Genomic DNA, 25,679 nt, shown 5'->3' with positions numbered 1-25,679 from the left:
TCTATATTTCTTGCGTGAGACTTTGATGCCCAGATACTCGGCCTCGTAACTGAAACCAGCTGCTCGCTGTTGCTATCGATTTCCGACTGGCTGTGGAAATCTCAGCCTTCATTGGTGTACGTAGTCGAAGTCGATCCATTGGTAATTCCGTTGTGATTTTGCCATTTTACATTTGATTATCAGTATCTGTATGGTATCGCTGCAATCGGTTGCTTTACAAGAGCGTCCGAAATTAGCGAAGCAAATTTCTTCCTATATGGCATTTTCGTGATCGGCTATTTCCTGCCGATTGTTACTATGGATTGTTAGCTTCGAGATATTACAATGCTGAAGTTTACTAGCTTGTGTCTGTATCTATCGATCTTATACGATCTTGTAAGCTCATCATTTGTCCTTGTGCCACCTTCTGCATAAGCTGATTTTTTGCGTGATCTGAACAATGTCAAGATTAGCGCGGGTGCACCAAAATCTATCAGCAGTAAACTCCAAGTTTGTTTTTAAAGCTTCGTAGACGCTATCTATTAGAAATAGCTCGAAATTCAAAAGCCTTGCTGTGAACGAGTTTAAAGCACTTGTAATTTGTAACTGTTTGTTATAGATATGTATATTGTGTATATGTGTAATACAATTGTGTTTTTCACCTATAGAGCCACTCCTCCAAATAAACTGGGATGTTGGCTCGCAAAATTGCTCTTGTATCATTTATGCTATATCTCATCTGTGGACATTTAAGTTCTTGTTAAAATTAGCATCTAGTTTTATCATATATGTTGCTCCTAGGGCCACTTAGAATATTAAGTAAATTAAATAAATATTTTAAGGCCAGTCTCTTTTTTTGGGAATCAATTGCTAATAACAACTCATAGTAGGACCCATAATGAGTCTATTTTTTTTTTTATTAAGCCATAAGCCCTAAATGCGCAGTGTGGGAGCCATCATTGCGATTAGCTTGAGCAGCAGCTGTCGTTCCTTTTGTGAGCCAATTAAAAATTAGCCCCGTAGGTTTCGGGGATTGGTATCCTTTTCTTGCGCATTATGCACTATTACTGAACGAAAACCCTTTTCTACTTGTCAGTTATCATCCTGAGCAGCGTAAAGCCCCTCCCGAAGCGGGAGAACCGGAAGAAAACTGCCGTCACGACTTCGCAATTGCCTCAAATCTACCGCAATGATAAAGCGGTGTCAGGTGGTAGGCGGCAGCAGCAGCAGTACAGGCGTCGATGGCGGTAGCTACGATTTCGTATGCAGTTTTCTTGACGTCGTGCAATTATTAGAGTCACAATAATTGGAGTTTCTAACTAAGTGACTTTTATTGTCGTCGTTTCTTTCTACTTTGTGTGAGAGATGCTTCGTGTGGATGGAGAGACGAGGCCGTTATGTTGCTTTGCCTGCTCGTGGTTTTGCTTATTGTAACAGCATGGGAAGTATTTTATGTTTTGTCCATGATCACAATCACGAAAAAACGAGATCCTTCGAGCCGTAATGGCAAACCGGTTAGCCAGCTTAGCGCTGCTTTACAGAGGACGTAATACCAGGAGGTCTTATTATTCGTCTATATCAGCTTTTTACATCAGACAGAACTACTGGCGGGCCTGACTTTTGTAGTAGCTTATTGACGAAAAAGAAGTTCCTGTGGCTCGCAGTCTCCTTTTGTGCGCCTGGCGAGTGACTCATGGCTCGTGCTTCAATGGCCCTGGGATACAGGATAGAATAATATAGCAACAGTCTGCAGTTCACAAAAAGTAGCCGGTGCTTAAAATCAAGTGAGCTACAACTACTGCCGAACCGGGAGGTAACAGGAGAAGATAAGCTTCATATCGCAGCAGTAGCTGCTAGTTGGCTGCTTGTGATAAATGAGATAGTTCGCTTGTTCACTCAGTGGCCAGAAGCCGTGCGGGACTAATTTGGATATAGTGAGGGACGTAGGGGAGAGGCATCGACCTGAAGCATAAACTTTGTTACAAGTAGAGATTCAATCCACATGTGAAACTTGCCTAAAGATCCCGCACTCCGGTCTCACTGGTTTTACCTACATAGCGCTAGTCGTTTTCGTGCTAAGACTTTATGTATCGCGACTAGCCGATGAGCAGCTTCTGCAGTCTTGTTAGGGCAGCGCCAACGGAGATCTATCTAAACGTATCTAATAGCTAGTTGATGCAATGTATATGACGAGCAATGATCTCTGTTGCCGATCTTAAATTGGCGGGAACGAGGCGCCGTAATGGCCTCTGCGGTTTGCGATCGATTTCCTTCAGTTCTTTTTCTCGTCTGCTAGGGCTTACCTTTCCTGTTGGTTTCTCTTGGCAAAGAGCGACGACGGCGATGACGACTAGGGATCTTCAATGGCCCGCCTGTAGACGGTCGTCCATAGGAGAAGATAAGTGGCTACGAAATTCGATTATGTCACGTAGCCAAGTAAGGGACTAGGAAACTCAGCCGGTGAGCAAGCCAAGCTAGCCAGCCAAAGGACACAGCTGGCTCTTGACAACATGGAAGCTTCTTGTTACAGACGAAACGACAGGCGTGTCAAATATTTACTACGGCGATATATTGGCTAGGTCGGCCTGCTAGCTGTAGTCAGTATAACTCGCCAGCTTCGTGCTGGCTAAACTCCCAGCAGCAGACAAGAAGCCTTCAGCGTGAAACGGAATTAAGCGAAGACTGGCGGAAAAAAACAAGAGTGAAGGCGCGATCGCCGAACATTGCTACAGTACGAGGTATATCTACGCTAGCGTACCGATCCATAAGGTAGAAAAGAACTGGGGACGTAGTTGGAAGGAGGAGCCACGAAACTTGAACGCAAACTCGGCGGAAGCCCTGGCTGAGAACTCCTTTTTATTAGTAGTCGTCCCCGTATTGGCTCTCGGAAGGCGCTTCGGATTATTTGCAGTAACATACTTCGGAGCGGTACCAGAAATAGCAGCCGAATAAGCACGGGACAAGTGCTCCGACATTTGCGCCGAGTGTCTAACGCGATGAATGTGGATGGCGGACCGACCCAATGCGGAACTTCCTAGTACATGCTACAAACTTGCCGTTATGGACTTACAGACCACCGACTAAAGTTGACAGTCCTGCCCGGTCATTCAGCCTCTCCTAGTCACACTTACATCAATGGATTAAATACATTTTTTAAATATTCGTGGGTCACCCTTATAGTTGTCATGATGCTCAAAAGTTTTAATGGTCGTACCTTTTGAGGACACGTCGAAATGTTACTTTTCCCAGCATAGATAAGTAATTTGCTAGCAGGAATACATTCACTCAATCTTTTGACATTTCTTGATTGATTCATATAGTTAGTCCGTCCGATGCGTATAATTTGATATTATCATTTTCATTCAATGTAGTTGCTCATCCCGTTGTGGTCCGTTTTCGTGCTCGCCTGCTAAAGGAACGGGCCATTGAATATCCAGTTATGTTGCATGACATACAAGAAACCACTTAGGCAGCAGGTTCGAACAGCGCTCCGTTAACATATGACTTTCGCAGAAGTCCAGGAGGGTCGTTCCGACATTCTGCTATAGCATTTTGCCGTTTTAATCGGTCAGTGGTCCTGTAGGGGGCGTGCGGACGGAATCTGGTTCAGGCAACTTTAGACGTATTCGGTGCTTTGACGAAACCGTTGTTAATGTCGGCTTGGTACCCACTTAACGAATATATTCTTCATCCAGCAAGAGGCCAGCCTGCGTGCGCGTGCGCCCAGGAGCTAAAGGAGATGAGACTGGACTCTCTTTTCCATCGTCTTCGCCTTCTGCGCATTACCAAAGGGAGACTAATGCGCACAATACTAAAGAATGTCAAGGGTCCGTAAAAATTCTGTTGAAATAAAAATCAAATTGCGCCTTATCTTGATCTATAGCCAAGACGAATGATGCATATGATCAGTTAACACCACGATGTTTCCGAAAAGTCCAGACCTCCGGTCCAGAAAAGGTTTGTCAGTCAACTCGAAACAACGGTAGCCAGTATCGGCGTCATACGGTAGCACCGAAGTTATTCATGTGCCATTGAACTAGGCGACGAGCTGGAATACCTAAACTTTGCCGTCTTCTGCGCTTTTTTCGTTGCTCTCAACACGTTCTTGTTCAGTCCGAAACTTGAACATGGGTAACATAGCGATAGATAAATGGAGATCGTATGAGATCCACAGTTACATGAGGCGGCGCGAACTGCGGGGCCCATTACATCCAAAGGTCAGCTCTCTGTGAGGACGTGCTCACGTCACATATTCATATTCCAAAACGCTTATTGCCAATAGTAACACCACCATAAAAGGTACTGCCACTCAGCATTGGAACACGACAGGGCTGTGTCCCAGCAGAAGTATCCAGACAGTTAGCCAGCCACATCGACCATGACAGCCAGTGCAGACCACTCAACTACTGTGAAGTACTGCGTCCGCGATACGAGCTTCTGTCATGACGCAAAGGGGAACGACAACCCCCAGTTTTGTTAGAACTGCTATTGCAGCCTGAACAGCACCTGCCGCACTCGGTGAATGGCCTCTATCGTGCGTGCTCCATTCCTTTAGTTTCAAGATCCATTCCTCGCTTCATTTCTGCATTCATCTCAAACCACTTCGTTGGTCCAGCAAACGAAGCAAGCTAAACGACAGTACATTCACGTGCCCGAGCAGACAAACTTCAGTTCACGTGCGACTCATCATCTCTTCTATATTCTCACTCACTCTGTATATTGCCTTTCCTTCTTCACTGGCTCTTTTGTGTTAATTCGTTTCACAAAGGTTCTCTGACGGAGATATTCAACACACGCGACCATACGTTGTTCTCCTATGATAGTTATTATGATCAGATTGGCGTCGTTTGGCCACCTTACAGTTTCTTGGAAAAGGTAACGGTAGCAATAGCAAGAGTGTTCAAAGCAGAGGACAGGTGTGCGAGAACGCTAACTCACTGTGTAATTCCACGTTATCTTATGCAGCGGGCCTGCTATTGCTAATCGCTGTGTAAAAGCTCTTAATGCCGCCGCAGTCTCTGTTCTGAAGGTGGTCGTCTAATGTGCAGCCATGTAGTACATAGCGTTGCGCCCAGGTTGGAGCTGACGCTAGCGAAATGACGAAAACGATTTTGGGTTCGTACTATGTATGTCTAGCGTGTGCTTTTCGATCGGCACGTTGTTAAATAGCGATAGTGAGTGATGCTGGCGATGGCACGGATCAATTAAATTTAGTTCCACTCCGTGTGAGGTGCCTGACCCAGCCCCACAGAACATCAAGGTACAGCACCAAAGGGCACAGTGGCATCCAGATACCTTTGCCCCTTTGAATAATTCCTCCGTATTCAGTTACCGTTTTCGCCAACGGTCATTCGAAGTTCTTGAGAAGGATAAAGTTCCCTAGAAGAGCAATAAGGAATAAAACAGTGAAGTAGAAGAAAACAAAAGAGAGGGAGACTGCTTATAGGAAAGGACGAAATCGTTGAATACTGCTACAACTGCCAATCTGTGGTCGCGAATTGTTGTTGTTGTTGTAACGCCCGCAGAGTTCCGTCGTGGCGCTACTCTGAACATCAAAAAACTGACTGGTGAAACTGGCGGACAAAGAAGAATAAAGATGTGAGAGAAAAATAACTATCAGATGTGTGCCGATGCAGGCTGGTTTGGTTGACCGAACCGTACTACAATGAGAGCAAAACGGACGATTTTTAGTGGCGCTGCGAAAAAGAATGGGACCATGTACATGGTCCAAGCAAAGAAGGACAAAAAGGAGATAACTACATCTGTATTAGCAACAGCGGCAACACCGTACAGACAAAACACGACTAGCTCTGACGTCATAGAATTGAAACTACCGCTCGCGCCCCCTGATGCTTGAGTTCAGATTGGGATGGTCTGTTGAGAACTTACTGCTAGTTGAAGCTACTGTTAGTTGAAGTTTGGCAATCAACCCTCAGGCGCTGTCAGCTGGCTATGCACCTTTCATTGAAGGCAGGCTGATGTCCCCAATCCGTAGCAAAAGCGAAGGACCGGAGAAAGTTCTCTAAACGACAGTGATTGCTTTATTCCAAGCGCAAAGCTGATTTTTCTCCAGTCGTCCCCGACTAACCTTTACCCAGCTGCCATACCTTACCCTAAACGCCCGCAACTACAGACGCTGTTGACTGACCAATTTGTAATTTTCTATTATCGCCACTGGTGGAAGTACTGCGCGTTCTAACTGCGCATACGTTTTAGAAAGAGTCATACATACATCGATTACTATTCGAACAATTCGCGCATTTATTTACTGCCTAAAGAAAATGCTATTGTATGGGCTTTAGAGAGGTGGAAAAATATATAAGATATTGCGCACTGGCATACCCGCAGTTATCTAAAAGGTCAGCTCATACGAGCTGAGCCTCTAAGGGAGACAGTAATTGAGCGCCCCTTGAATAACAAACCGTCAAAGGAAATGTGGGACAGAGATGAAGGCGATGTATTTATGAAATTGGAAAATAAAATGTTTCAAACATCTATTCTTCAGCGAGATATAAAATATCATCTTAATCGATAGTACCATTATGCAGCTGAGGCGTGTTGTCATCACTGCCATTATGGCTTTCCATCCTTCAAAATGTAGGATTACCTGTAAGAGCAGTACACAAAAAGAGATAAAATCGATTATAAAGTTAGTAGGTAGGCTGGTTGCTCATCGATGCAGGAGGTATTATCAAGCATCTACTCGATCTCTCTATCTATCTCCATTACTTAACATTGCGTTTCTTTTTCAATTGGTAATCCTCTGCACAATCGCGTGTCACTACCGAAAGTTCTGAAGGTTATTTCTTCAACCATGATAGTTTTTTTTATTCGAGAGCGTCTAACGTTGATACTACTCTAGTTACTGCTAACCCCAACCCTTTTTTCGAAATTGCCAGTGACACTGTTATATTGTGTTGAGAGTAACGTCAAGATAAAGCATGCTATAGCCTTATGTAGAAATTACCTAGCTGGCCGCTATTTCTAAAAGGGGCCAACCTGTTTTCGCTTTGCCCCTGCATCTGCTTGCCTCGTACTACTAGTAGTGAATGTAGGCAATTTTGGTGAGTTATTGGCTCTCATATATTCGCTTGTCACCTGGCTCTCGCCGCCAAACGCCCGCTTGTCTGTCTGGTTAGGCTGTCACCGTCGCTGGCCTCAACTAACGCCATCACTAGTGTATGTGGCTATCTCTTCTTTATGGTATGTTTCCCTCATTTTCCATTCCAGTTGCTTGCGTCATCTTCGAATAGCTGACAAAGGGGGAGCGAACTTTAGTGAAATGTCTAGAAAGAACTGATGCTGCTTCTGCAACTACAGAGGATAAGCAATACCTTCTGACCATCTACTACCTACGTGGAGCGCGATGGTCATCATGTCAGTGGTCCCGCTGGCATGTCTCTGGTTGTTGATAGTCATTAGTCTACTAGCATCGAGCTAAGATCCGGTGCGATCTGAAATTGATAGATGTAACATATCACTTTTCCAAGGCCAGTCTTCGGCTCGGTTCAGGACGCAGCGGGCGAAATCAGATGGGGACCGATTAATAAACTTGTTGCCAAATTGGTTAAACGCTCTGCTTGATAAAGATTTGACAGAAATCCTTCAGTTTTTCCATTCGGCACGGGCGCACTATTTAGAGATTTATATGAAAAAAAGCTAGAAGTTAACATACGTTATATATAATATGTGGTAATAGGACACAGAATGGACAAATACAGAGTTTGTTACCTACCAATACGTATAACTAGTCTATAGAATAGCTACCCTTTTATTAGCGCTGCTCGTGGCTGTCAAATATGACATGTGATCGTCGTCCTGGAACGTTTGGACGAGGCTGCACGGTAGATTGGACTTCGAAGACAAGGCAGCCAAGCAAGAAAGCCGAACCTGAAGCCGAGGCAATCATAGAGGGGCAAACGAAATAGCGGAACTCAGTGGTCAAACGTGATCAACATGGGCGAGCGTCTTCGAGACGTCGCTCAGAGCAAGAAGCCAGAAGGCGCATGATGCGAAGGGGCAATGCCAATAAAAGGTTATGACGTCTACAGAATAGCGGAATCGGACAAGGACAGGGACGGTGCGGCCAGGCAATGCAAGCAAAGGCCAGTAGGCCTCAGTAAGTTGCTTGGGTGCGTTCATATGAAACTCACTCGCCGGACTTTTGCTTCCTTCATTGACGCCGTTACTTGATATAAAATAATGCGAAAAGATACCTGAAAGCAAGGATTGGTCTTCATTGACTCGATATAGGTATACTTCATCAGAGGACGACAATTTTTACCAGTACTACATTTAAATTTTAGCAGTGCCTCCCTCATTGCGACAGATGCTCGGTAACGCAAGACAGCAGGCAACTTTTGTACTCCTTGCTCAGCTTTGTTTACCACGTTATCGAAGTCTTGGAATTTAGCCAGTTAGACAGGAAATGCCGGACGCTGATTTTATCCCTTCATCAGTTTATCCCAATTATGTTTTCTGCCCCATTTATGACGAGCGCGACCTCTAAGTCTTGCAGATCCCTTCTAAACCAACATACGCTGTACTTCTAGGGATACCTTTGAAATCGGTAGGAGTGGCTAAATGAACAAGAAGCTCAGTTACAGAGGCTGGGCTTTCGGTCATGTTGCGATAAGCTACACCTTATAAATGGAGCCGATTAACATAGAGCGCCAAGCGAATATTTAACAACCAATTCGAGCTAAGTCGGCGATAGCGTCCACATTTAAGCTAGAATCGAGACGGGCAGTCTGACAGGCAAAGTTAGTTGTTAGACAGGTACGTCTATTTCAGATATGTTAACTAAGAACGAGAACCTTGTGCCTGACGAGGCCTGAGGCTTGAAAGGGAAGAAATACGAACCAAGAACTTAGAATTGGGTTCATTGATCACGTAGAGTCGGGTGCAGACGAGGTTCAGGACGAGTCGCAGAATGGAAAACTATATGGCTGGAAAGCTCGGGGCAATCAAAGAGCGGACGCTACCTAAGTAGAGAACTCATTAATCGGGCCATCTGTATATCTAGTCATCCCTCTAAAGAAGGAATCCAAAAAGAGGGCCCACCGCCTAATTGTTTTCCGATGTACGTTCCAAAAATGGTACTTTCATCCGGAATACCACTACTTTGTATCCACTACACCACGAGGCGCTTTTCTTCAATTGTATGAAATTTGCTCGATTGATACATAAGTGTAACCAAGCACATACGTTGCGAGGACTGAGTAAACGAAGACTCTTGCTTTCTAACCAACTAGCATGAAGTCGTTCCTTCTTTTTTCTCTGTGACTCGGATCAGAGGAATTACAGAATTTTTCGAACCAAGTAAGCCTGCTGACCGGCTCGCATTGCTCTTTTAATGGCGCCACACATGTGCCCTCATTACCACTCTTAGAAAGCGGCGCATACAGATAGCAGTAAATGCGTCCCCTATTTCCACTAGATAGATGACGTCGTTTAAAATGTGCTCTTTAAAAACGTCGACACAATTTAGATGATTATACACGTACGTAATATACATAATTACATGCAGTACATGTATATGTTACGGGCTATACTGAAACAACAGACCTTTGCTCCACCCATGCAGGCGAAACTGGATCTCTCAAGTCTATATATATATATAAATATGGGAAGAACTCCTCTTGTAGTAACAAAGGCACTAGAACAAAAAACGTAACTTAAACAGGCTACGCGTTGTGAAGGTTTAAAAGGAAATTTACTTGCTCTTGTCGGCGACACAATCAAAGAATATTTAAATATTTGTTGTAGGACTTTAATGTCGAAAAGTCGTGCCGCACAGCGTTGCTTTCTTACCCCTCTAAACCTATATTAGTTTTTTCTATTCACGCAAGTTGTGTATCGTGCGGCGTTGGTGGGATTTAAAAGAGTGACCATTGGTCTGTTTCCTCCAGAAGATTGGCCGGTTAAACACGGTGTAGCGATATCATTACATGATACATTTATTACACTGACGTTACCTCACGAATTCGAACATCGAGTTTCTACCACAGTATACGATGAGGTTTCTCTCTCTCTAGGCGACTGGTAGGATCATTCCACCAGTGCACGTAGACTTTCGGCGCTCTTCGCTAAATTCGCGATCTCAGATCACGTGATATTGCTATTGGGTGTTGTTCTTCCCTCGCATCAGCAAAAAACGATGTCGTTCTCGTCGAGCGATCACAGGCGGAAGTTATTCGATAGTTTCAATCAGTTGCGGCTGCTGCTCGGCTAAGCAAGCTGGTAGCTATTCAGCAGCGAGTTCACAGGCAACAAAGACAAAGGCTTGATACCAAATGTTTGCAATAGATTTTTTCTGATAACCAGTGTGATTGTCCACCGGTAGGTAGGTAGGTAGGTAGGTAGGTAGATAGGCAGGCAGACAGGCAAGCTAGCTAAAGGACCTTATCGTAACCCTAATTTTTCGTTCATGTTTTCCTTTTTGGCTTTCCGGTCATTCCGTTACGGCGGAGACAGCAGACGGAGCAGCACTAATTATAATTTGGGAGTTTTATTGTACGCGCCGTTACTGTCACAGTGGAATGTACTGCACCTACCCGCAAGTGAGCATCGGAAACAGTCGCTGATACACAACGTTAGGCCGTCGAGCGGCCACCTACCTACCGTGCTTACCATTTTTGCCTGCCTGCCTGCCTGTCTGTCTATATCAGATCCGTTTTACGGATAACCTAGACAGAGGAATCTGAGTGCAGGCAAAGCACAACAATATCACCAGCAGCAACACTACCACCTCGTTACTATCGCTGTTGTTAGGGCCGTCGTCTGGATGCTCACGTCCCTGTCTTCTGACGTTCGCTTGTTTGTTGCCCGTAAACGATGGATCTGAAAGTAGCAATTTGCCAGCTTCTAGCTTAGCAACATCAAACGAGTAACAGTCGTGTTGCTAGAACCTAGCGACTTCATGAGCTCCTCCTAGGTATCCTCAAGTAGGATTCTTTTGTTCGTCTTCTAAAAGCACATGGCCCTATGGAAACAAGCCAGGTCGGGGCGTCTGGCGTCTGTCAATTGAGTTCTGTCGCGAAGGCGAAACACGGCCTCGGAAAGGAAAGCCAATCGGCGGGCCACGCCTGTGACCTGATGTTCTAGTGATCACTTTTCGCCTGGCATCCGCTGACATTACAAAAGCAAACAGGTTGCATCAGGCGTTAAAGAAGAGACGAATGTTCAATGGGATGATTCAAGAGTGATACAAATATGATTAAATCGTTTTAGCATCAGCAACTAAATTGCTTCGATGGTAAGTTTTCTCAGCTGAGTCATCAAAAAAGGCACATGCAGGGTTAATGGTTTGCATGCACCTAAGCTAGTATTGCGCTGTATGTGTCCCTCTGAGCTTATATCATTGCTGAACATGTACTTTAGAGTGTGACTTCATCTGCTCTAGTATGTAGATGCGATCTAGGAAACATCGATATGACAGGACTGGCTGGTGGGCGGACGGCTGCCAACAAACTAGTCCTTGCACTGGGAACTGGTGTTCGTGTTCAGTCCTCTGCTGTAGGCTAACTAAAACCGGCCGCAACACTAACCTAATTGGTCCCTCTATATATATACATTCGCTCTAATAGCGGAATAGAACTGGTGAAAGCAAGTCGTTGGGAATGGTCAACATCCGCCCGTTTGGAGGCAAATGACCGACAGGGGTCAGATCTTCTAAGGTTTTTTGCCCATGGGTCACTGCAAACATACTTAATGTCCGTAGGGAGAAGAACTCAGTACGCTTGGGCCAAATTTTTTTCTTGACACTAAGTGCACTCTTATGTAAAGACATCGAAAGACGAAAGAGAGGAGCTAACGATAAACAGAACGAGGTGGTATTTGGCTGTGCTTTTTGTGCTCTCCTGATTCGCGAGAGTATCCACCACTGACCGGGTTTTGAAAGCTGTGGGTGATATAACGTAAAAAGCAACCTAACCGCAGTTCGTGCTCACTGGTTTTTATGAAATATTGTACCTTTGTCAATTTCAGCAGAGATGACACTACGATTGTTATATATATAAGTCATCAATCAAAGTCAAAATATATATAAGTTAACAATCGCGGCACTACACGCTTTCATTAATGATTTACCCTAACATTTGCGGTAGTGGCGGCCATTTCCGTAGTCTGCCTTGAAATTCGTAAAGGCACGAATTTAAAGACGCATTAATGTATTATCCGAAGGGATATACGTCTCAGAGTGTGAATTACAGTTAAGTGGAAGCGTGTCAATGCTTGACTCGAATTTCGCTTGTGATATAAATCAGACGGTAAATCACAGACGGGAGATCGTAGGTCGCAGCTAACCAAGCGACTGCAATGATTGTCCGCTCTTACTGTTTATGAACGCTCTTTATCAATACTTACATCCACGACACGAAATATACTTGCATTAGGTTGGCGCTAACGCGATCAAAAACGATCTAACTACTCTGCTAATGACGGTGTCGATAGGTGACTTGCAAAACTTCATGCCGCCGCTGACTAATCTGCAGCGCATTCACTCTATTGCCGTCACTGAAAAGAAGAGACAGATTTCTTTTTAAAAAAAAAATATTCCAGCTACTTTAATAACGAATATGAACAGTAAGGATGCAGGAAGCTCTGGTCGGTAACGACTGGTATGACTACGGTTCTGCCGCGGTCAGTGGGAAGCTCGAATAAGTTTCTGTTTCGAAGACGCACTCAGACGCCGACCCCCTATTGGTCAAACGTTTATGTACAGGCATCGCGACTTTGCCTTCTCAGACCTTCCGAAGAACTTTTGACTAGCGTCCAAGCTCCCTATCCATTGATTGACGGATAAGCTCCTGTTAACTTTATTATTATTTATTAACAGAAGACATTTATCTTCTGCTGGTAGTACAGCAGGGGCTCGGCAGCTACGATAGTGCAGCAATGTTGAGGTAGTTTTCTAGAAGTTGTTGGGCATAGCGTGGGGCGGTGCTGTCAGGAGCGTTAATGTTGTGGGTGGTGTTATTAAGATGCTGACAATGATGGTGCTGATTTCATTCCACGTGGGATGATATGCTTGAAGGACAACGTAGTCGTAGATGCGACAAGAACTGCTACTGCCCGTCTCTATCTTTCTACTGCAGCTGCTTCGGTAGTTTGTAAGCCATAAAAGACCGGATCATTGGTGTTTGCCTGCCTCCCCCATTGCTCTCACGGTTGCTTGGCCAGAGGCTTCACCCTCTGGTCCCTTTTCGCCTCTGTCGAATTCTCTGCCCCTTTTTAGGACGGCGCAGTTTATTTCCACTAGGTCGCGTAGACTTCGCCGAGCAAAAGCACATAATGTGTAGATTCAATATTTTACACGTTCTCTAAGAGGCAGTGGGCGCCCGTGGCGCTGCTGCCGCCATTGCAGACTCAATGCAGAGGCGCAGCGGCTGAGTTGCCGTCGCCAGCTCGGTCGCGCTATAATCAAAGCAGCACGAACAAAGCCCAAGGCCCAAAAACCCACAGGGCTTGTTCCATAACCGAACGAGGATGACGTCCTTATTGTTAGGCGACGGATGTTTGCTTCTTCGAAGAAACAAACCTCTTCTTATATATTCCTGTTTAGGGCCGTATAGGACGCTTACTGTGGTATCAGCCCTGGTTAGCTCGAACGCGCGGCCTTGCCAATCCCTTTCAGGCCAAGGCAGATTCCCCCGAACTCTGGGGGCATTCAAGTTCGGCTTGTCTTCTCAGTCAGACAGCTGCCCAGCTGCTGCATTATAACTACTTTGTAGCAAAGGAAAGCAGAAGATTAGTGAACAAGTGTGGTTTAGCGGGGTGGGAACTTTGAAGGCTTCTTTCGAGTCAGGGCAGGCGCGAGACAGAACGCGTTCTTACGTTGGTCTGCCGCTTAATTGCTTGTTATGTTTAAAATACGGAGCGTGTGGGCAGGCGAGCAGAGCGAGATGACCACAATCTACGAGAGCGTACAGTAAGGCCGACAGCGCCTTCGGCGATGGCAGTACAGCCCGTGTTAGTCGCTGGATTATGACTGCCCTCGTCTGACTGCCCTGTACATAACACGAACCTCCTAACCCAAGGAAAAAAACAACGAGTTTCTAAATAAGCGAGCTGATATAGGTACTAGTTGTAGAGAGGGCGAAAATCAAGTGCGAATAATATTACCTTTGAACGTACAACAGTATTTTCCGACATAGCTGTGATAAATGATTTTTATGGATTCTCGAAATGGGTGCCAGTTACAGCCGACGTTTACTTCTCGATAAAAATCGTGCTGGTAATATGACAATGGGCATAGCAGTAACAATCTACCTCTATTGCCCTTTAGTAGGCGCAGTTCTTTCGGTAAAGCAATTGAATAGCAATGCAGTGGGACAGAATTAACGGAGTGCACCGTTAAAGCGATCGAGGTGCTAGCTAATAGAGACCAAATCGGAAAACTGACATTAGAATAAATGGCATGTATAAATTACCCAAGTTTATAGTGGTTAATGCAATTGAACGCTGTCCAGCACTTCTGTGTGGTAAGGGATAGTTACGCGCCTGTTCCGCTAAGACTCGGATTTCTAGTAGAAATCTCAATATGAAGTTCGATTGGCTGTGAAGCCACACGAGGCCAGCCGGCCATCGCAATGGACTTCAGAGAGTGACTGAGTAAAAGAATGGCCCAAGCAGTCGGTTAGCTCCCCTATCTCTGAGTGAGCATAAAAAAAAAAGAAACGAGGGAAGGTAGGGGTGGTGTTGTTACGCGTTACGGATATTTGCAACGTGAAGCGAACTGCAATATTTCTCTTCCGCGTTTTCGTGAATTAAACTCGAGTCCAGCCGAACCTGCACAGACTGGCCCTACCGAATGATGATGCGGTTGAGAGATATGGTTGGACGAGCTCAGGAAGCGAATAGCAGGCTCTCAAAGCGCTAAGATGGCGTTGTGCGTATATTAATCTTAAAATCGAGTGGAAAGCCAAAGGACAGAGCTGTGATAGGGGGGTAGGACCAACACGGGACTATCTATTACGACGCCATGGTGGATCGTGGCGCCACGACGGTGTTTTCAACTTGCGTTTTCTGCCCACCTTTGTACACGGAAACGCGGTACCAGGCGTTTACACCGTATGCAAGAACCCCTGGGAAAGGATATTGAGTTATATTAGGGAGTATAGCTTTGAAATTCGATTATTCTAGAGAATAACCGAGCTTCGAGAGCCCGCGGAAGCCGGGACAGAGCAAATATCCTGTGCCAGCCAGCCGCGTAATTAAACACCAATTGTTGCGAGACTTGACAGCTTCTGCGAACTGTCCGTCGATTATCGCGTCTCTTCAGCGACAGCGGTGGCGAAAACGGCGTCTATATCCCACGAGTTGCTCTCATTGCCTCGCTACAATAATGGCAGAACCGGCACCGGCAGATTACCGTCTTAAGATCATCAGCCGCAATATAATCATACACACATGCAGATGCCTGCTAAGTAAGCATATTGTATCGCATCTACACTTATATAATAGGCACATATATTCGTACGCGTACAAGATGATTCAGGGATTATAAAATGACACCGCTGATAACACCAATACGAATCCACGTGGAGGCAACGTGTCCAATATGCTTAAGCGGATTTGAAATAAGTGCCATCACATGTGTGGGTGAACGGAACTACATTCATTGTACAGCACATAATGATAACATATCCAGGCCGTGTACATTTGGCCGGGGAATAATAGGTACATTTGATTGAACTGCTGTTAATTTCAACATCTATGGGCACATTCGACGTGAGAAAAAATTTCGATAGTCCATTTTCTATCAAATAAACGGTCCAAGTACGTGTGAGGCAACGCACCCAGCTTCATGGGCTGTGTTTCTAAGCAACATCGCACGTGTGAGACTTGGTGACTGTACAATGCTCCTGTATGCTGTAAAAGTGTCCCAAGCATATTTAAGTAAATCCAGTGAACGACTGTTGCCTACTCATCTCCCTTGCAGTGGGCAATCCGCAGCCGACATCGCCGACGGATTCGAACATCGCGCAAGAAAAAAGGCTTAATCATTTCTTCATACCGCGAACTTCTTGAAACGTTATTGGCGCAACGATTTTCGCTTGCCCTACTGGCTATTGGTAACCGCCACTACGACAGTTTGCTGGCGGTCGCCTCCGACGATTGGGGGCTGCTAGTGCCGCATTACATAGCGCCACAACCAACATTTTGTTGTAGCCAATAGTGAACCAACTAACGACATAGCAAGTAGCGAACATATACCGCCGTGAACAAGTGCTGATTCTCTGTAAGCAGGATTGGCAAAATGCCAAAGGGTTAATGCAAGCTGATGCAGGCCGATTTTGACGGCAGCTGGGGTTGAGCGCAAGAGCTTCGTCAGGCGACCAATCTCATTCCTTGACTTCAATAGCTCCAGCGGTCGAACGCTAAGGACGGCGCTAAGCGATACGTTCGCTGTTTATATGACCTGTCCTTATTTTTTCGTCTCCTATGGCTTACTGGCTTCCGGAGACACAACAGTACCATAACCCCTGACCAGCCCAACTATTCCTGTCATCCCACTTCTCCGAAGAACGTTAGCAGCAACGATAGTAGCAGCACGAGATATCACCACTGCACTGTCAAATGGAAACCCTACCTCTTATATTATAGTCGCTAACGCACAGTGTTCACTGCTCTCACTAACAGAACCCATGATCAATATCTCTCAATGTCTCTATTTATGCAACTGATTTTGGGCTTGGTTAAGAAGTTCCGGTGGCATAGTAAAACGGGAGATTGAAGCCTTTTAGCGTCTTTGGTGAGGTGCGTCAACGGTATCATCGTTGGCATTGTTGACATCGGTGTCAACTGCCGTCTTCCCTTGGTTTACCAATGGCAATCCACCGCTGCTTCCACTGAACTTAATGCTCTAAGAACGTCGCAATGTTGCGATCTAAAATTCAGAAGCCCTTGTAGAAAACGCACCATTTGGATATGAAGAGGTTCAAACCTGGACACAACTGCTGCCTTTGGTGGTTGCTTCAATTTCGGCACACAATAAGCGAGAGTTTTAAGCTGTTGGGAGCTGGCAAATGGCTAAAAAGGCCGAAGGTGGTGGGGGTCTTACTTAGTAAGACGGAAGGGACGACGCCTTTTCTCTCCTTCGCTCTTCTCCGTTGGACAAAAGCTAGACGAAGCTAGGCCTGGGAATCGTGGGCTTGGGAGGTTCTAGCTCTAGGTTCAAATGCGCCTCCCGGACAAGGGGCTCGGTGGCTAATAATAAAACGTAAGCAAAAAAAGAAGGATGGAACGCAAAATATAGAATAGTAGCAAGGAAGTGTTCAACATCGCATGAGCAGTCCTCAGCAAGATCGACGACTCAGGTAGAGTTTAAGTTTGCGAAGTTAAGTCGGATCGCTAAAAAAGGCGCTATCGGAAAACGAACTGTTGTTAGCTGTCGGGTGTTCAAATTACCGCCCGTTGCGTCAGTTCTCGCGTAGTAATGGTGTCGCAAATCTGTTATAGACGAGCCGGCATGCCGAAAAATAACACTGAGTAATAGAAGCTTCAACTGGCTAAGCAGCAGCGGCAGTGCGATTCACGTTGCCATCACCGCGCAGTTCACGTCTCCATGACCGTTTTGGCTATGTTTTTTTTGTATGCTTAGCCAATTCTAACTAGGCCTGCTGTCCCTTGCAACCCTAGTTAGTCGGTTGGTGGATTCGGTGGTCGCCTGTTTAGAAAACAAGACAGGCAGGCAAACGGATATGCTCAGGCAAAGCCATTTGGCCAAAAAGCCCTCACGAAGCCTTACTTCCTTTCTTGGTCGGTCATTTCATTACAGTACCGCACGGCGCGTCTCATGAGCATAGGCGTCTAAGGGAACAGCTTGCGCCCGCGCCTGACGACACGGGATCTCTGAACAGCATCATCGCATGAATGTTCACCATCCTCATGCAACAGGGGCATTGCAGGAATGGTTGGTTGTGATTTAATCGTCAAGGTCAGCCGCCTTTCTCTGTAGGTGTAGATGGAGCGCATATATCAGATTATATTAATGTAGTGGGAATCTAGTGAAGTACAAAGTAACATGACTGACCTAGATATTCTTCAACTAACTGCCAGGAGGCCTGTGTGGTAATTTGTGCCTCTGTCGTAGGTGTGTCGCAGTGGCAGCTAACCTATTATTTTTGTATATTCGATCAACCTCGCGCCACGCCTTGATACTAATAGTAACTTCTAGAACCTTTGAAGATCAGATACGATTATTCTATCTTATATTCCATTCTTCTCCGCTCTTTCTAAATTGCTCCTTTGCGTGTCCCCGTCTAACAAGCCATTCATCTACAAAGCAGGAGGAAAATCGTCGGCGGAACCAAGTTCGAACCGATCCGAGTTGAACTCAGGCAGCCGCGTACTATATCCCCGTTGAACTTTATCTCTTTCTCCGTTTGCGCCAGCAAAATGCATATCCTTTCGTTGTCCTAACTTTTTTCTTCTACAATGACTTGACCATGCAGGAAATTCTATGATACTCATTGTTCTCTTAATGAGTACCATAAAAAAGGGGAAACAACTAATTTTCTGCCGATTTTCGATGATAGTTCAATGACACGGCAACTTACGAACCAAGACGAACGGCAGCTCAATAGTGCCCACTACCGGCAATAATATTACCGCCAGCGTCACAAAGCTCTACGAAGCAGCGTGGGAAAAGCAGAACCGATATGTAAAACCATGCTGGCACAAACTGACGAATAATTGTTTCATCGAAATTTCTGCATCGGAGCATCTTTAAAAACTGCTAGAGTCAAGACGCCACCGCCTGAACATCTCTACTGGCATACCTAACTTTGGGTCGTTTAGGCTTTTTTTTGCTGCCGGGGCGCTTAGGCAATTCATAAGAACGAAAGAAGATTTGGCTACTATACGCAACAAGCTAAACTAAATAGACAGCGTTCATATCGATAAACTACAATGCTTGTGTCGATTTTGTGTATGGATATGTATCTATTGACGAAAAAGCAAGTATCCTAATCGACCACTCCTTCGTTAACGACGGTCGACTCGTCAAAATGAAAAAGTCGATCCTATGTCGAGCACTGCCAGCTTGTTCGCTCCGATCATGTTTGCAATCCGAACAACACACGCTGAAAATTCGGCCCAGGGGGGGGGTGAGCGCACGTCCGAGCAGTCCCAAAAGGCAGTGAAAGGCGAGGAAGCGGGGAAATTGCCGTAGCGTATATAGGACGAAAATGAGGTTGGTGGCTAATGTATGTCGAAGAAATTGGTCGGAGGCAGGATGAAGACTTGAGCTGTTCCAGCGGGTAAAGTGGTGGTTATTTGCAAGGATTATATGAGAAGATGGAACAAGAACTGAGAGAGATCAACTTTTTTAGTTAAGCAAATCGTGGAAGTCGTTCAATATGATGGCGTTAGGCAATTGTGCTTGCCTGTTTAGTTATTCGACGCTGTCGGCTTATACACAGCGTAACACAGAAGAACATTTTAGCTTTTTGCCGAGCTAGAAGCCTTCATTTCAATCCGTAGCTCAAGCCTACACCGAGGTTATCTAACTTCCCACAGAATTAAACGTCCCCCCATAGCTTACCGCGAGGCATACCGCGTGTGCCTCGCGGTACATTTTAAGCTCTTTCGGGTTTAATTAGTACCACATACATTACTGATATTTGGGCTACGGTTCCAAATTTATCCAGATACTTAACTGCTGACCGATTAACTTTTGAATATGGCGCAAACTATGGTCTATAAACGACGCCGGAAGACAGTAAGTTTGATTGTGGCCAGCAAAAGCGTTCAGTGATAACTAACGCAATTTAAACAGCAGATCGGCAACGATATATAATAGTGATACAATATCTTGTTGTACACAGCAAGCAGTATCGCTACGGATATAAAACGCGCAAAGAAGCAATATATTATAGTATCACAAAGTGACATGGAGTTCTGGACATGAAGTGACATGGAGAAAGCTATAACGTTGGGTAAACTGGAAGGCTCTAACGTTTCAATTCAAGCTTTATTCCGTAGCTCCCAATATAGCACGTAATACAGGAGCTAAAAGAATTATGATTGAAATGAGCGCCATTATCAAATACGCTACTAGTACAGGTGGGATATAATTTGCCATTGCAAGCGAGGTTAACATAAACTAGAAAACTTCATTCTTCTATCGAATTTTAGGACCTACTTCTAGGCCTTTCTTTAAGTCTTTTGTGTATTTAATAAATCATGAAATAATAACTAACCCAAACTTTTGATAACTAAAATACGATGGTTTCGCCGGTTTCGTTATGAAGGAACTTTAAGTGTGACGCACAAATACATACTATAAACCTATCTCACATTTTTGTAGAAGGAAGCAGTAGCAGCTGTCGTGACAATTTTCATCAAAGGATGTTTTTCTTATTACTATTTTTAAGTGTTTATTATGCAGAGGATAAACGGCGGCATAAACAAAAAGCCGCTATTATAAGGCTGGCACTATTCTAGGCGACCGTAGAAAATCCTTCTCAGGCAACATTTAGTCTCTTCGCTTCCCAAACTTGCTTTCTACTTGAGAATTCTCTCTCGCTTAAAAAGATCCACGCCCAAAATCGCTACTTTAAAAAAGTTAGGTGTAGTTTAGGCGCCGTGCTTCACTTGGTATATATATATATATATATATATATATATATATATATATATATATATATATATGTAACAGCTGGAAAGGATCGCCACATAATCAAAACAATTAGGAAAGGATATGTGCTATTTTGTAAAGCAACTTTGTTTCAATTTGTTCATACAAGCGTAGGCTCCCTCGGAGACTAGGAGACATTTTTTCATGTTTATTTTACAAGGCATATGTTATTTTTTTTAAGTGTAGCAGTGTAGTCAACGGCTATTCCATTTCATATAACTTTCTACGTTTACGTTTAAATGCATTGCTCTGTTTTATCTCCAGCACAGCTCTTATGTTTTACACGTTTGTTCCTGACGTTAGTTCCTGATGTCAACAACTTTACCCGTGCACTACCGTTTAAGTTCGCTGGTGCAAGAAAAACCACATAAAAATTGTTTTTTTTTAAATAAGTCCCATTTTGCAAACGCTGATTATATTACAAATCTTCTTTATAATCCTAGAATTGTCTAGGATTCTCCCCGAACAGAAATACCTATAAGAAAGGAGCAAAACCTAGACTGTCAAACAGCTAAACTTTGATTACTTAGCACCCTTCACCGTATAGGGCAGACATCGGCTTTTTCCTCATGAGTCGCCCCCCAAATCGCCTTCTTCTAGTGATTACGTTTCGGAGAATCCACGTGCTTAATCCAATGCAACCGTATCTGCGCCTGAGATGCCGGGCGTCTAGCTAGCCACCTACACTGCATCGTGACTAGCGATAAATCAGCACATCTCTTGACGGTAGCTCCTTTAAGTAGGTCCAAATGGCATCCGATTCTAGATCAACTGCGTCCATGTATAAATTTAACAGGACATATCGCGTTAAAATGGTAAACTACGATAGGCCTTGTCTTATTTTATGGAGTGATACTCGTAAGAAAAGAAGACAGGGGTTAGAAAGCAAGTATACGAGATATAGACGGTATGCCCTAAACAAGCCGGGTTGGATATTTAGCTGAGCGAATATATTAGCTCCTGCTGCATGATCGCACACTAAATTTAGCCAACATCCCTGTCTGTTACTACGGTCCGACCTACCGGCTGCGTCGATTGTTAATCAGCGCTAACTTCAGGGGAAGGTAACATTTACATCCACTTGTCCATATCGTTTGCCTAGCTTTTCCCAGCCCTCCTTGCTGTATCGTGAGGGAGACTGGTTTGGCCTCTTTCACGTTTGTGGCAACCTGTTTAAAATTAGAGTAAGATGCAGGAAAGCGGCTATGAAAAATGTGAAGACCTAAAAGTACAACGTGGGCAGACCACTGCGGTAAGAAATGATAACTAAGGCAATAGGAATATTCATGTGTAATACAATCACGAATAATAACTGTATGTAAATGGGTGTTTGCGGACTTGAACCAGCTGCTTTCCAGGGGTGGCATTCAGCTAATGCAACAAACACAGTAATAAAAATTAAGGTAGTTAATCCAATGGATCCTGAGGGCACCGTTACGTAGTATAAAAATAAGGACACAGGTCGATCCAATTGCTTAGTCTATTTTCATATATTATCATATATATATATATATATATATATATATGAATTCCTATGACACAATTGATATATTTCTATGAATGAAATAAAAACCTTATTCGATTTCCAGAACCTTTAACTAAGTTTTCTATAGATGTAATGCGACTTTTACGGAGCAGTCTGTCCCAATGTTATTTCGTTACTCAAATTTCACCAATCTATCAGGCTTTAAGCGTTGTCCGAAACCGCTTAACTAACATATACCATATTCGAGTTCGCAGAGAGTACATGACCTTCTTCGAAGTATATACTGCCCTAAAGTTATTCATATAAGGTTATTTGTTTCCGCCAACACAGTACAGCACAATAGAAAAGCGACCCAGAAAAATGAGCTTTAGCATCGTAAGCAGCATTTTCATAGGGCATCGTGCAGCCTTCAGTAATTGCCTTGAGAGACGAGCGCACTTGATGGTGGCCATATTGAACACAGTCCACTATATGTTCAAATGTCGAGGTATAAAACTTCTCTTTTTACCGTTGAGCTATTACCTTTGGGACCTGCGCTATGGAACTCATTCACCGAAGTGCACAAGGATACGTCCTCTCACCTAAGCCACCCGCTTTGAGGCCAGACATATAGCCGTATAGCTAATATAAAGGAAAAAATAGCGGAAGAGCGCCGGAGGTACGGACAATTTCGTACAGATAAGTAGACACGTCAAGACGGCCGAAGGATCAGAACGTTCTTCTACTGTGTCCGCTGCCGTAACGCACAGCAATTTGTGCCTACAGTAGCACTCAGAAAATTATGGAAAACACATGCAAATGTACGCCCTCCACTACCTACTAGCTACAGCCAATCTCGTAGTTGGACACCCTAGAACAGCCGGGTGAGCTGCAAATTCTTTGCAAAATGCTTGGCGGCCATCGAGAAGCTGAGGTATGGAAGGTTGGAAGAGGCAAGCGAATGAATGGGCGGGCAGTCGAACGGTCGGTCAGGGTTGCTGAAGAGGGATCGACAATATTTTGCACTAAGCACTGAGCTGAAAAAAGCGGCGCCTGCTTCGAAACCCTCTGTAAGGCAACTTCCCTCTCCGGCGGTTCTCGAATCGAGGAGTTTCGAAGGTACTTAGATCGCCACTTAAAGACGCGTAACCGATGTACTCTCTCAGCCAGTCCTAGATCGTCTACTCCAAAATTTATCAGAGGCGGCTAAGACACTTAAATGGTGCTGGTTATACGCAATGGAAAAAGCCTCTTTGCTTGGTCTACTACGAAGAAAAACGAGGGTCAAATAGCTTTGATCCAGTGATAATTAAAGGTGTGCACTGTTCTTTAGCTTTGAGAATCAACTACCTATGTGCTAGATCAGCTAGGGGCAAAACTATATATTGGAATTCAAACCATATCTACATATTTACTCGAAGAAGTGTTGATCCCTTGACAACTAGCGGCGTTCCTTACCTTTACCGTAAAAACCAGCTTCTTACTGGTAGTACTTAGTATTTATTACTTAATAATGGCCACTAATATGACTTAGTAAAAATTTTCGTTTTAGTAAAATAACTTTCGTTGAAGTAATCCAAACCTCACAAGCACCCTGCGCTTCGAGTACCAATTTCTTTCGGCCCAAAGTTCTTGGACTCCCTAGTAACATCGTCCTAGGCTAGGCTTCTGCTATTCGAATAGGATTGCAACAACAATTTCTATGAAGCCCATCACTGTCTCGGCAAGCGTCATAGTACGCAAGTCTATGAATAATAACCGGTTTTCGATCAGAGAAAAAAGATTCACTCAGCAGTCTAATTGTCATTCCCTTTTCTTAAAATTTGTTATTGACTTTTTTTTTAGTCAATAGGCCTCCTATTAGTGCTTCCTCTTCATTCTAGGTGGCACACGTATAGTCAGCTGTTACCTTCCTGTCGTTCGCACATCGTACGCTAGCGCTATTTTTTTTGACCGCTTTGATACGTGGCTACGCAGTGATGGTGCTAACAGGTAAATCAAATGAACAAGGACAGCGGGACATATATAGTCACCCAACAGTACTCATCACTCCACCGTCCGTCTATTTGTCTCTCTCTTCATATATTTTGAGTTATATATATATATTGTGTGCACGAAGATCTAGTTTGTGCCTTCAAGGAATGTTATTCCTTGAAGGCACAAACTAGTACGCTAGACGCGCGCCACGACGTTGTATTCTCTTGTCTTACTTCACTTAAAATGTATCTCCTTTTCTGGCCGATCTTTTGCGGTGGCCAAGCACGGACGTTATATAATAACAAGTCATTTTACCCAGTCTGCTCCACCGTTCCAAAGCCGATCGTGACCGCAAAAGCGATCATATCTTCAGCAGCCGAAATAGCATAATTGTCATCCTTACGGTTACTAGTCATTCCCTGCAGTCACTTCTAGCAAGCAACTACATACAATTATAACCACCGCATTAGCAACAGGATTCGCGCTCACAAAAACAACAACAACAACAATAACATCGGCCGCCAGATGAGATATGTGCGCGCGAACCATGCATGGGCATCACCTCTGTAGAGAATGCGAGAAACAAAAGGCGGAGGCTGGGATTATAGAGGGAGTAAGAATATTATTTTGCCCATAAAATGTTAAAAGTTTATACCTTCGTCAGTCGCGATAAGCGGTACCAGCAACTGAATGGTAATGAACATCATTGCCGTCGTTACTGGCCACCGCTACTGTCCTTCCTTGTGCCATTAGTGAATTTTCTTGTTTTCTCGCGTCTTCTGTCACCCTTCCTGGTTTTTCGCTTCTTTGAGCGCTTCTTACTTCTTTCTTCGGCTTCACTATCCTGCTGTCTTACCATCAGCAATTTTGCCTAGTTGACTCATTCGTTTACCACTCGGAGCTTCGGAATAATGGCTGCATCACGGGCAGCGACAGCGACCCCGTGCGTGTCGTCGGCCTTTCGAAAGCTTTCGTTAGACAACTCTCGATGCAGCTTTTGCCTATCGCCCCTTCTTTTCTCATTGAATATCCTCTACTTAACTCTTTCTGTCAATCGCTCCTCCCTTGGCAATATTTCTCTTTGTGCCGCCTACTCTCTATCTTTGTCTCGGTTTTTCCGTTGCTCTGAGCTGACGATGCTCGATCACCGCTTTCCTTTTTCTTAATGTTTCTTAGACGATTTTTTTCATGCTCCCTTTCCTTTCCCCCTTCCTTTTCTAGCATGGCTTTTGCTATCTTGCTCCTGTTTCGTTTGTATTCTATCCTCCAACCTAGCTAGCAACTGCTACTAGAGAGTGTTAACAATGAAAGGCGTTCTGTCACTACGCTACGTAAAACGCTCTAGGAGAGAAACGACTTACGCTTTAGAGATTCAGTTGGCGCTACGTCGGGGTACAGTATAAAGCGTACAAATGTACGGTGAACTGAACGAAGGTAGTCATTACATAAACTTCGACCGTCTATCACAAACGAAGAAGATTGAGCTGTTTTCACCGCTAAATACTACTTAGTTATAACAGTATATAGATTTTAACAATCAAACGTATTTTATACGTTGGACGGAGACAGAAAGTTCTCAGTCGGTGGCTGGAAACGAGGACTACAATAGGTATA

General features: G+C 44.4%; 1 protein-coding gene across 5 annotated transcripts in view; it reads right to left on the bottom strand.

Moving 5' to 3' along the window:
- Window positions 1-25,679, bottom strand: part of LOC111243309 (fat-like cadherin-related tumor suppressor homolog) — a 420,575-nt gene that overhangs the window by 148,789 nt on the left and 246,107 nt on the right. For 2 of the 5 annotated variants that reach the window (XM_086978170.1, XM_086978169.1), the window contains exon 3: window positions 6,518-6,586. The exons of 2 other annotated variants lie outside the window; for them this stretch is intronic. The gene's annotated coding sequence lies outside the window, so the exon portion shown is untranslated. Of the gene's footprint in view, window positions 1-6,517; window positions 6,587-6,978; window positions 7,233-7,335; window positions 7,612-7,746; window positions 7,870-21,646; window positions 21,793-24,720; window positions 25,056-25,679 lie in introns of those variants that run through there. One more of the 5 variants, XM_086978171.1, reaches the window with a different exon arrangement.

Source organism: Varroa destructor, unplaced genomic scaffold (assembly GCF_002443255.2).
Source record: "Varroa destructor unplaced genomic scaffold, Vdes_3.0 BEIS01000001.1, whole genome shotgun sequence".
Classification (NCBI taxonomy): domain Eukaryota; kingdom Metazoa; phylum Arthropoda; class Arachnida; order Mesostigmata; family Varroidae; genus Varroa; species Varroa destructor.
This window is presented reverse-complemented; position numbering and strand designations above follow the sequence as displayed.